This window comes from Pan paniscus, chromosome 22 (assembly GCF_029289425.2).
Source record: "Pan paniscus chromosome 22, NHGRI_mPanPan1-v2.0_pri, whole genome shotgun sequence".
Lineage (NCBI taxonomy): Eukaryota > Metazoa > Chordata > Mammalia > Primates > Hominidae > Pan > Pan paniscus.
In genome coordinates, this window is record NC_073271.2 from 13848648 (window position 1) to 13861715 (window position 13068).

A 13068-nucleotide genomic window follows, 5' to 3' on the forward strand; every position below is an offset into this window, starting at 1 on the left:
CAGGGCTCCCTTCCCCATTTCAAAACCAGTAATAGTGGGCAGAGGCCTTCCAAAGCCTCAAATCTCTCCTCCCTCCATCTCATCCCCCGACACAGCCAGGAAAATTTACCCACTTTTAAGGACTCATACGATTATGTTGGGCCCACATAGATAATCCAAGATAATACCCCCATTTTGACATCTGTTCCTTTCATCACAACCACAAAGCCTCCTTTGCCATGTAAGGTAATGTATTCACATGTTCAAGACATTCAGGGGTGGGCATATTTGGGGGCTATTATTCTGCCTACCACAGCTACCATACCACTGCAAATTTCAACCACATAAACTATTATAGTAATTTAAACTCCTCACATTAATCTGCTGCATTATAATAAACAGCAATGCCTTAAATGTTTTTCCCCATTTTGAAGTTTTTCTTAATTTTCTTCTCAAGAAAAAATTTGTGCTGTGTCCATAAAATTTAGCAAATGAATATATACAATAATTTCATTCACAATGAATTTTATAAACCATTTTCATGAACAAATACATTTAACAAGTTCTATTTGCTTTCTTTTCATTTCCTCATATAACCATCCACTGACTTAATTTGATTTCATAGAGATTTAGGGCTGCTTTCTCTCTTCTTGAATGTTGAAATTATGCTTTCACAGTAGATAGGCTTTCTGAGGAATAAGAATCACTTGTGCTTTTTTCTATGTGAGGAAATTAGAATTTTCAGCTTCACCAGAGATTATTTCATCCTTGAACAGTGACTAGTTAGCTTTCAATAATGAGATCTGACTCCCACTCAATCTAAATAAAACATTTAAAATACTACTTAATTAACAATAAAATGATTTTTCCAGTAACCAATTTCCTAACAAATGCACTATATAAATATCAAGTTCTCCTTTTCTCTGCCAATACTTAGCAACTTAACTTCTGTATTAGAAAGGTCAGAAGAAATGAGAGGCGCAATTTAAAATCAGTTGGTATTCCTATAAACTTTTTAATAGTGCTGGTAAAGAATGGGTTCTAATTTATAATTATAATATTTGGTTTAAACAATGCTTCTCCTTCTTTTTTAGCTTTTTCCTCAAGTCCATGAAAAGGCCTACTAAGTCTAATTACTTATGCCTCTCTTTGTTTTCTTCTTTCCTATTATCTTAGGCACAACCAGCTTCAAATATCACGTCTATGCAGGTAACTCAAGTCCGTGTTGCCATACTATCAAATGACCTATTTTACATTCCTATCAAAGATGCATTTAAATACTTCCTATTGACTCAAAATCAAAATACTGAAACTTTAGTCATTAATCCCATGATCTTCATAATTATTGTCCTTAAAACACTGAAGAGTGAAAACACAAAGGGGATAGAAAAAGAACTTTTCAGTGGAATGCCTGAGAAATTAAAGGATGTGACACATTTGATCATGTGGTGTTGAAAAGTGAATCGGGATCATGGGGATCATTGTGGATGGGAAGCAGGACTAGACTGCAGCTCTGACTCAGACAGAGCAGTGTGTGGAGACTTGTATCGTGAATTTTTGCTCCAGAACAACTACAGTAATAAACCAGGAAAACTGGGAAGATCCACAGACCCCCTGAAGAAAGCAAATTGCTCTTGCAGGACCTGGGAGACACCCTAAATATTGTGAGTGCCCAAACTGTGGAAGTGGGAAAGGGAGATTGTCTGCCCCCAAACACACAGCCCCCACTGGGGAAACTGAAGGTCTAGAATATGGGAGAAGATTTTGACCTTACCTGGAGCTGAGTCAATTTAGAGAGCTGAGTGAAATACAGGGGTAGTGGAAGCAGCAGGAAAAGCCCTGGGAACTCACTGGGTCCCCTAGCAAGCCACTTTTGCCTGGCCTCACAGGGGTCCTTCGTGGGGGCAGCCAGAGACACTGGGAAGAGGTCACAGGAAGAAGGAAATCTCCAGCTGAACTCTGTAACAATTTGAACTCATCAAGAAGCTTCCTACTTTGGGAAGCCCAGGTGGGTGGATCACGAGGTCAGGAGATGGAGACCATCCTGGCTAACACACTGAAAAGAAATACAAAAAAATTAGCCAGGTGTGGTAGCGGGCACCTGTAGTCCCAGCTAATAGGGAGGCTGAGGCAGGAGAATGGTGTGAACCCGGGAGGCGGAGCTTGCAGTGGCCCAGATCACTCCACTGCACTCCAGCCCGGGTGACAGGGCAAGACTCCATCAGAAAAAAAAAAAAAGCTTCCTGGCTAGAACTCAGGGGAGGGCATGAATCCAATGTGCAGACTCCACATGTGGGGTAAGAAGGAAAGCCATATTTGCATTTGCAGCTGGGAGGTGGGTAACCTGGGGCAAGTTATCAGCCATGCTCAACCACTGCCTACAAACAGACTCGGTGCTGTTGGGAAGGGGCAAGATGGGAGAGAGACCAGCCCTTCAAATTTTGTGTGGGAGCTGGGTGAGGCCTGTGACTGCCAGCTTTCCCCTGCTTCCCTGACAACTCACTACTGTGCATGACACAGTACAGACAGTCATAATCCTCCTAGGAACAGAACTCCATTGACCTGGGAACCTCATCCTCATTCCCCACAGCAGCTGAAGCAAGACCCACCCAGACAGAGTCTGAGCTCAGACATGCCCAGCCCTGCCCCCATACAATCGTCCTTCCCTACCCAACCTGGTAACTGCAGACAAAGGGCCATATACTCTTGGGAGTTCTAGGGCCCCCACCCACCACCTGTTTCTCTCCATACTACCACAGCTGATGCTCTCTGGAAAGCACCACCTCCTGGCAGGAGGCCAACCAGCACAAAAATAGTGCAATAAACCAACAAAGCCAAGTACCCTCACAGAGCCCATTTTACTCCCCCACCACCTCCACCAGAGCATACGCTGGTATCAATGGCTGAGAGACCCACAGACGGTTCACATCACAGGCCTCTATGCAGACAACCCCTAGTACCAGCCCAGAGCCTGGTAGACTTGCTGGATGGCTAGATCCAGGAGAGAGATAACAATCTCCACAGCTCAGCTCTCAGTAAACCACATCCCTAAGAAAAGGGGGAGAGTACTACATCAAGCAACACCCCATGGGACAAAAGAATCTGAACAACAGCCTTCAGCCCTAGACCTTCCCTCTGACAGAGCCTACCCAAATGAGAAGGAACCAGAAAACCAACTCTGGTAATATGACAAAACGAGATTCTTTAACACCTCCAAAAAAATCACATTAGCTCACCATCAGTGGACTCAAACCATGTAGAAATCCCCAATTTACCTGAAAAAGAATTCAGAAGGTTAATTATTAAGCTAATCAGGGAGGCACCAGAGAAAGGTGAAGCCCAATCTAAGGAACTACAAAAAGTGATACAAGAAGTGAACAGAGAAATATTCAAGGAAATAGGTAACATAAATAAACAACAATCAAAACTTCAGGAAAGAATGGACACACTTATAGAAATGCCAAATACTCTGGAAAGTCTCAGCAAGAGAATTGAACAAGTAGAAAAAAGAAATTCAGAGCTCAAAGACAGGGTCTTCAAATTAACCCAATCCAACAAAGACAAAGATAAAAGCATAAGAAAATATGAACAAAGCCTCCAAGAAGTCTGGGATTATGTTAAATGACCAAACCTGAGAATAATTCGTGTTCCTGAAGAACAGGAACCTAAGAAGAGAAATCTAAAAGTCTGGAAAACATAGTTGGGGGAATAACTAAGAAAAACTTACCCAGCCTTGCTAGAAACCTAGACATCCAAATACAAGAAGCACAAAGAACACCTGGAAAATTCATCACAGAAAGATCATTGCCTAGCCACTTTGTCATCAGGTTATCTAAAGTTAAGACAAAGTGAGAGGTGAAGCCAGCTGAACTTCCTGGGTCGAGTGGGGACTTGGAGAACTTTTCTGTCTTACAAGAGGATTGTAAAATGCACCAATTAGCACTCTGTAGCTAGGATTGCAAAATGCACCAATCAGTGCTCTGTGGCTAGCTACAGGTTTGTAAAATGGATCAATCAGCACTCTGTAAAATGGACCAATCAGCACTCTATAAAATGGACCAATCAGCGCTCTGTAAAATGGACCAATAAGCAGGACATGGGTGGGGACAAATAAGGGAATAAAAGCTGGCCACCCCCAGCCAGCAGCAGCAACTTTCTCGGGTCCCCTTCCATGCTGTGGAAGCTTTGTTCTTTTGCTCTTCACAATAAATCTTGCTACTGCTCACTCTTTGGGTCTGTGCCACCTTTAAGAGCTGTAACACTCACCACAAAGGTCCACGGCTTCATTCTTGAAATCAGTGAGACCAAGAACCCATCAGAAGGAACCAACTCTGGACACAAAAGGAAAGAATCTTAAGAGCGGTGAGACAAAATCACCAGGTAACCTATAAAGGAAAACCTATCAGATTAACAGCAGATTTCTCAACAGAAACCCTACAAGCTAGAAGGAATTGAGGCCCTATTTTAAGCTTCCTCAAAAAAAAAAAATTATCATGTAGGAATTTTGTATCCAGTGAAAACTAAGCTTCATATATGAAGGAAAGATACAGTCTTTTTCAGACAAACAAATGCTGAGATAATTCAACACTACCAAACCACCACTACAAGAACTGCTTAAAGGAGCTCTAAATCTTGAAACAAATCATGGAAACACATCAAAACAGAACCTCTTTAAAGCACAAATCTCACAGGACCTATAAAACAAAAATACAATTAAGAAAAGAAAACAAGACATACAGGCAACAAATAGCATGATGAATGGAATGATACCTCACATCTCAATACTAACATTGAATGTAAGTGGCCTAATGCTGCACTTAAAAGATACAGAATTGCAGAATGAATAAGAATTCACCAAACCATCTGCTGCCTTCAAGAGACTCACCTAACACATAAGGACTCACATAAACTTAAGATAAAGGGATGGAAAAAGATATTCCATGCAAATGGACACCAAAAGTGAGCAGGAGTAGCTATTCTTATATCAAACAAAACAAACTTTAAAGCAACAGAGGTTAAAAAAGACAAAGAGGAACATTATATAATGATTAAAAGCCTTGTCCAACAGGAAAATATCACAATCCTAAACATACATACACCTAACTCTGGAGCTCCCAAATTTATAAAACAATTACTAATATACCTAAGAAATGAGATAGGCAGGAACACAATATAGTGGGAGACTTCAATACTTCACTGACAGCACTACACAGGTCCAGACAGAAACTCAACAAAGAAACAAAGGATTTAAGTTACACCCTGGAACAAATGGACTTAACAGATATATACAGAACATTTCATCCAACAACGGTAGAATATACATTCTATTCAACAGTGCATGGAACTTTCTCCAAGACAGACAATATTATACACAATATATAGACAATATAAATTTAGGAAAATTGAAATTATATCAGGCACTCTCAGACCACAGTGGAATAAAACTGGAAATCAACTCCAAAAGGAACCTTCAAAACCATGCAAATACATGGAAATTAAATAACATGCTCCTGAATGATCACGGGGTCACAAATGAAATGAAGATGGAAATTTAAAAATTTTTCTAACTGAACGACAATAGTGACACAACCTACCAAAACCTCTGGGACACAGCAAAGGCAGTGCTAAGAGGTAAGTTTATATCCCTAAAGGCCTACATCAAAAAGTCTGAAAGAGCACAAACACATAATCTAAGGTCACACCTCAAGGAACCAGAAAAACAAACTTGACCTTAGGTAATCTGCCCACCTCAGCCTCCCAAAGTGCTGGGATTACACGCAATTCCTTTCCATATGATTCGTCCCATAGGGCAACATGGCAGCTGGCTTCTTCCAGAATAAATGATGTGAGAGAGAGAGAGGAGAGAGAGAGAGAGAAGGAGAAAGACAGAATGCAACCACAAAAAAAAAATAATATTTGTTCAAATATATTATGTGGCTCACAGCCTTTGAGCGGGCCAGTGGGTTCATCCTGGAAATGCCACTGGCAAAAAAAGCACACGAATCAGTAGAACTTCCCCCATAGAGATGTCTCAGATGGCAAACTGGGTACAGACGCTAAAACAGAATCTTTATCACCTATTCCCCTAAAAACCTGATGCCACCATTTGCTTTGCCAGAAAAGAATGGATTCTGCATGGGATCTGATCTTCAACTTCTACTGTTTCATATCAACATCTTAAGTGCCTCACTAGTGAAGCAATTGCCTATATCCTAAGTACAAAAAGAGGCGGGTAAAATTAATTTCTGGTATCTATCTTGGGGAGGATAACTTCCCAATATAATATGGAAATTTTTCCAAACTAAATTAGAGTATTCCAAAGATTCTGGGCAATAACAAAGCCCGAAAGTGTACACTACCCTTGCCCACTTAGGTTCCCAAAGTCAGCCAATTCCCTCTTCTATATTTAAACTTGTAAACAGCAGCAATAAATTTAAGTACTAAGATAATCCACTCTCTCGTCTACAATTGAAAATGGATGCACCTCCCCAATGGAGAATCAATTTTTAAATCATATATGTATATATGATGAGATTTATAAACATACAGATGACATAGCCATGTGTGTGTGTATGTGTGTGTGTATATATATACACAGACACATGATCTATGGCTATTATCCTTAGATCTATATCATGATAGAGAATACCATGACATTCTATAATCTGTGGACTAATTTGTAAAGCTAAATAATACTAGTACATCCTACAGAAAATAGGATATTTGTGAGAACAGGATGTTTGTAGAATAGTTGTTAAAGGAGAAAAAATAATTGAGAGAGCAAGAGCACAAATCACAATAGATAATACAGATCTGCAAGTGATCATAAGGCTCCGATTGACAAGTTAAGACAATTCCTCCACATCTTCCAGATTCCTCTGTTGTAAGCCAGCAGCTTAGCTGGCTTGGGTTATTTACTGAGTGAAATAACCCAAACTTGTATTCCTAATAAAAGAATTGGAGACCTTGGAACGTACAGTTTACCCTTGATCTTTACCATCTGATGTGGCAATATTGATAGAAAGCCAAGTGATCTCTTGATTCAAGGCACTTTTCTCACACTCTCCCAGAATGGTAGCTATCATTCCTTTTAATAACAGGCTCATTCACCCTCAGCCAACTTTGCATCCCTTTTTTGTGCCTAGTTACGCGGTGGCATGAAGGATTTAAAAATGGGCAGGTGTCTCTCTTGAATTTTAGTTCAATAATACTTGCCTCACGTGGTAGGTATTATTGTTATGTCATCAGCTGAAATGTTCCTATTCAGGTGTGAAAATCTCAATTGCAAATCCATGTAAGCATATTTTTTATCTGGGGACGGGTGCATATTTCAGTCTGTAGGTGTCTCTGGGAAGTCTTTTTATTTGGTTACCAAAGCTTTCAAATAAGAATTAATTAAGCCAGAATTGGGGGAATCAGAGTAAACTATTGTTAAAAGATAAAATAGGTGGAACAGTAAGATATATCAATCTTATTTGCACTCTTGATTCTCAGACCCTTGTATTCTGACTTTTGGACAAATGTATTTTGACTACTGATTTAGAGTATATGGATGTATGATATCACTCCAACCTTGCAAGTATTATCACCTATATGATACTCTAATTGAGTTTTCAATAGATTCAGTTCCATAAGAATATTTTTTTCAGGTGGTGGGTGGAATATATAATAATATCAATGAATCTTTTACAATTGAAAGCCTATTGCCTTCTTTCATTGTTCGCCGGGCACAGTGGCCCATGCCTATAATCCCAGCATTTAGGAGGCCAAGGCAGGAGGATCACTTGGGCCTAGGAGTTTGAGACCAGTCTGGGAAACATAGCAAAACCCCATCTCTACAAAAAAATAGAAAAATTAGCTGGGCATGGTGATGCACATCTGTAGTCCCAGCTACTCAAAAGGCTGAGGTGGGAGGATCAGGCTGCAGTAAGCCATGATGATACCACTACACTCAAACCTGGGCAACAGTGCAAGACCTTGTCAAAAAAAAAAAAAGAGAGAGACAAACAGAATGAAGGACCAATAGAATGTGTGTGTCTGTGTGTGTGTGTGTACGTGTGCGTGTGTAGAGAGAGAGAGATTTTTTATAAGGAATTGATTCACACTATTGTGGAGGCAGAGAAATCCCAAAATCTAGTCAGCAAGCTGGAGACCCAGAAGAGCCAATGGTTCTAGTCTGAGTTTAAAGAACTGAGAACCAGGATAGCTGATGGTGTAAGTCACAGTCCAAAGGTCAACAGCTCAAGACCCAAGAAGAGCTGATGCTTCTGTTCTAGTCTGAAGGAAGAAAAAGGCCAATGACCCAGTTCAAAAGTAGTCAGGCAGGAGGAAATCCCCCTTACTCAAGGAAGGGTCAGACTTTTTGTTCTATTCATACCTACAAATGACTGAATGAGGCCCATCCACACTGAGGAGAGCAATCTGCTTTACTCAGACTACTAGTTTAAATGCTAACCTCATTCAGAAATACCCTTCGAGACACACCCAGAATGTTGTTTGACCAAATGTCTGCATGGCCCAGTTGACACATAAAATTAACCATCATAGGTACCGTACTAGGAAAAAAACCTCGTGGCCTGACAGTGGATAGGTGTTATAGGTAGAATTATAAGGATGTCCTCCCCAAGATTCCTGTCCCCTGATTATTCAGTAAAGCACTAATTTCTAAAACTTGTGAAATCCACCAAGCACTGCTGAGAAAAGACTTTGCAAAAGAAATTAACTTTATTGATCAGATGACCTTAAAATAGCAAGATTTTTCTGGATTACTTCGGCTCAGTGTAATTATATTAGCTCTTAAAAGCAGAGGAGGGAGGCAGAAAAGTCAGTAGAGGAGATGTGACAGAAGACCAGTATTAGAGAAATAAGGCAGAGAGGCTTGAAGTATGAGAAGGACTCAAACCACCATTGTTGACTTTGACAGAGGCCACAAGCCAGGGAACGTGAACAACCTCTAGAAGCTGAGAATGACCCAGCTGACAGCCAGTAAAGAAATGGGGACCTCAGTCCTACAAGAGCTTGAAACTAAATTCTGCCAACAACCTGAATGAGTATGGAAGTAGATTCTCTCCTAGAGCCTCCAGAAAGTAGCACATCCCTGTCAACAACTTGATTTCAGCCTTGGAAGACTAAGTGGAGAACCAACAGAACCATGCTGTGCATGGACTTCTAACCCAAAGAAACTCTGAGATAATCAACAGCCACTAAACATATGGTAAGTTGTTATGGCATTGACAGAAGGTTAACACAATTAGGCATTCGGTAAGTCCCCAGATAGTGCTGCTACAGAAGCACAGTCATTAAAGAAGGCAAGTAGAAATACAAAATACATTCTTGAGTCTACCAGGAATGTGTTATTTTCTCTTGTATGTTGCTCTGTGCCCAGTGAAATCAACAAAGTGGCTTCCTGGTGTCTTAGAAACATAACGGCATATTGCCATTCAGAGTCAGTTAATGCTGTTGGCAAATTGGGCACTCATCCGTGATGGCTGCCATGTCAGCTATGGTGTGAGGAAGTTGATTTTGTTGAGCCATGCATATTTTATGCCTCTTGGATATAGTTTCTGTGTTATCTTGTATATGATTAAGTGCATTAAGCAAGCACTGGGGCAATATGGTTTGGATCTGTGTCCCCACTCAAATCTCATATCCAGTTGTAATCCCCAGTGTTGAAGGTGGGGCCTGGTGGGAGGTGACTGGATCATGGGGGTGAATCCTTCATGAATGGTTTAGCACCAACCCTTTGGTGTTGTTCTCATGATAAAAGAGTCACGAGATCCGGTTGTTTAAAAGTGTGTGGCACTTATCCACCTCTCTCTCTTGCTCGTGCTCTGGCCGTGTAAGATGTTCAAGACATTCCTGCTTCTCCTCTACCTTCTGCCATGATTAAAAGTTTCCTGAGGCCTCCCCAGAAGCCAAGCAGAAGGCTCTATGCTTCCTGTACAGCCTGTGGAACCAAGAGCCAATTAAACCTATTTTCCTTATAAATCACCCAGTCTCAGGTATTTCGTTATAGCAATGCAAGAACTGACTAATACATGGAGTAACTAGAGGAAGGGCAGAAAAGAACAAGTCCCCTTGTCTACTTGATCACTGACAGCCTCTTCTGTAGTGGGTCACCTCTCATAAGCATACACATGGGGTGCAAATATTCTGACATCTGGCAAAAAATGCATCTAAGTACTCAAGCATACTTGTCACCAATCCTTCAACGTTATTCCATCAAAGTTTCTGAAAACATAATAGATATGGATCCACTTTCTCAGGACACTTCTCCTTCCAGGTAAATTGGACATTGCTCTATGTTTTGCCCACTAGGAGGCTTTCTCTTCCCAGCCCTCCTTCAGGGCCACCTCTTAGGTCTACAGTTGGGCCAGAGTCCAGTTCTGGTTCATGTGTAGCCACCAGTAAAGAGGCTCCTTTTATTTTTATTTTTATTTATTTATTTTTTTTGAGACAGAGTTTCACTCTTGTTGCCCAGGCTGGAGTGCAATGGCACAATCTCGGCTCACGGGTTCAAGCGATTCTCCTGCCTCAGCCTCCAGAGTAGCTGGGATTACAGGCTTGCACCCCCACGCCCGGGTAATTCTGTATTTTTAATAGAGAGGGGGTTTCTCCATGTTGGTCAGGCTCATCTCGAACTCCCGACCTCAGATGATCCGCTGGCCTCAGCCTCCCAAAGTGCTAGGATTACAGGTGTGAGCCACCGCGCCCTGCCGAGGCTCCTTCTTTTTCTTCCTAATTAACTCATCTAAGGAAACTTCCTCTGCAATCATAGGCAAGAGTTTAGCAGAGATGTGGCTGTACAGCAAAAGTTGGCATCTTGGGAGTGAGAATTACCTGCTTAGTCAACTAGATTTGGTTTTTTGGAGCTAAAATATACCATTTCAATTTCATGTTAAAGGGCCGCTGAACCACTCTAGTTTATGGCTTAGTTTCAGATATTACCTAGTCTTTGATGGGCAGTATAGATCCTATGAACACCTAGAGCGCCATAGCCAGGAATTTAATCTCTAGTAGAAAAAAACAAGAACTGCTTCTCAAATAAAACTGTCCAAGAGCCAGGCGCAGTGGCTCACACTTGTAATCCCAGTGCTTTGAGAGTCAGAGGCGGGAGGATAACCTGAGACCAGGAGTTCAAGACCAGTCTGGACAATGTAGTCCCCCATCTCTACGAAATATTTTTACAGGAGGATTGCTTGAGCCCAGGAGTTCAAGGCTGCAGTAAGTCATGATCACACCACTACACACCAGTCTGGGCAACAGAGTTGGAGTGTCTCTGTTTCAAAAAAACAGAAATTAAAAAAAAAAAAAAAAAAAAGCCCAGGCGCAGTGGCTAACTCCTGAAATCCCAACACTTTGGGAGGCCAAGGTGGGCAGATCACGAGGTCAGGAGATCGAGACCATCCTGGCTAACACAGAGAGACCCCGTCTCTACTAAAAAATACAAAAAATTAGCTGGGCATGGTGGCGGGTGCCTGTAGTCCCAGCTGCTCAGGAGGCTGAGGTGGGAAAATGGCGTGAACCCGAGAGGCGGAGCTTGCAGTGAGCCAAGATCATGCACTGCCCTGCAGCCTGGGCAACAGAGCGAGACTCTGTCTCAGGGAAAAAAAAAAAAAAAAAAAGTCAAAGAAAGCATGATTTTGCTACAAATTTCTATTATTAAGTGCCTCTATATAATTTCCCAATTAGAGCCTGCCTTAGACTTCATACAGCATCCAGATCTGCCATAGACATTTGAATCTACAGAGGCATGAAGAATACATGACAGATCCCCTGGTCCAGCTAAAGAGGTGTCTCTTCCAGAGCCTGCTCTGAGTTGGCTGGCAGCCTTTCAGGACACTTAGTTAAAGGTTTGGAATAGATGTACATTCCCCTTCTAAAATCCATAGAAGACCTCTAAACATTGTGCTGCTTTTTTGGTACAGGAGTGGAGGAAGAAAATATAGACATTGAAAAACAGACAGAACCAGATGGTTTTTGTTCATGTCTATGCTCTATCCAGGAAAGATTTCCATCTTACAGATCTGAGAACAAAATTAAAATTTTTTTAAAGCACACTATCTGAAAATTTAACCTGGAATTAATCTGTGGAAGGGAGAAATAAGCAGGAAAAAAAATGGTTTAATGTAAGAAAAAGGAGACTAATAATACCTATTCTGCAAGTTATTTTATCTTATTCATTAATTATTTAATCTAATATTTAATTCCCTGCACTTTTGAAAAATACAGAGATTAATAAGGCACCTGTGCAAAAATGACTCAAACTCATAAAACATTTCATATTTTTCCAATACCTGTCAGGGTATGTGGCTGTTTTTACAATCTCAAGAATTGTTTCTTTGAATGACTGATAAGATCATTCTAAAAGAATCTCACATCATTGCTAATATGATAGAGCAGAAACAGTCTGAACTTTGGAACCAGAAGACATCTAGATCCAAATCTTACCTTGAACCCTTACCAGCTCTGTGACCCGGGGGAAATTAGTTAGGCACTGTCATAGGCTGAATAATGGTCCCCCAAAGATGTCCACATCCTAATCCCCAGAACCTGTGAATGTGTTATTTTACATAGCAAAAGGGACTTTATAGATGTCATTAAGTCAAGGATCTTGAGATGGGGATATAGTATTATCCTGGATCATCCAGATAAGTTCAGTATAATTACACAGGTCCTTAAAGGAAGGTAGGATGGTCAGAGTCAAAGACAGAGCCGTGATGATGGAAGCAGAGATTGGAGGAACACAGCCCTACTGAAACATTGATTTTTGAACTTCTGACTTCCAGAATGGTAAGAGAATAGATTTTAAATTTTGTCATTTTAAGCCACTAAAATTGTGGTGATTTGTTATTTCAGTAATAGAAAACTGATCCAGGCACTTCAAAGCTCAGTTTCCTCCTGGGAAAAATGGGAATAACACATTTGTACTATGAAAATTAAAAATATTTTTAGGCTGGATGCAGTAGCCTGTACCTGTACCTGTAATCCCAGCACTTTGGGAGGTCAAGGTGGGAGGATTGCTTGAGGCCACCAGTTCAAGACCAGCCTGGGCAACATAGTGAGACCCCCATCTCTGCAAAAATTTTA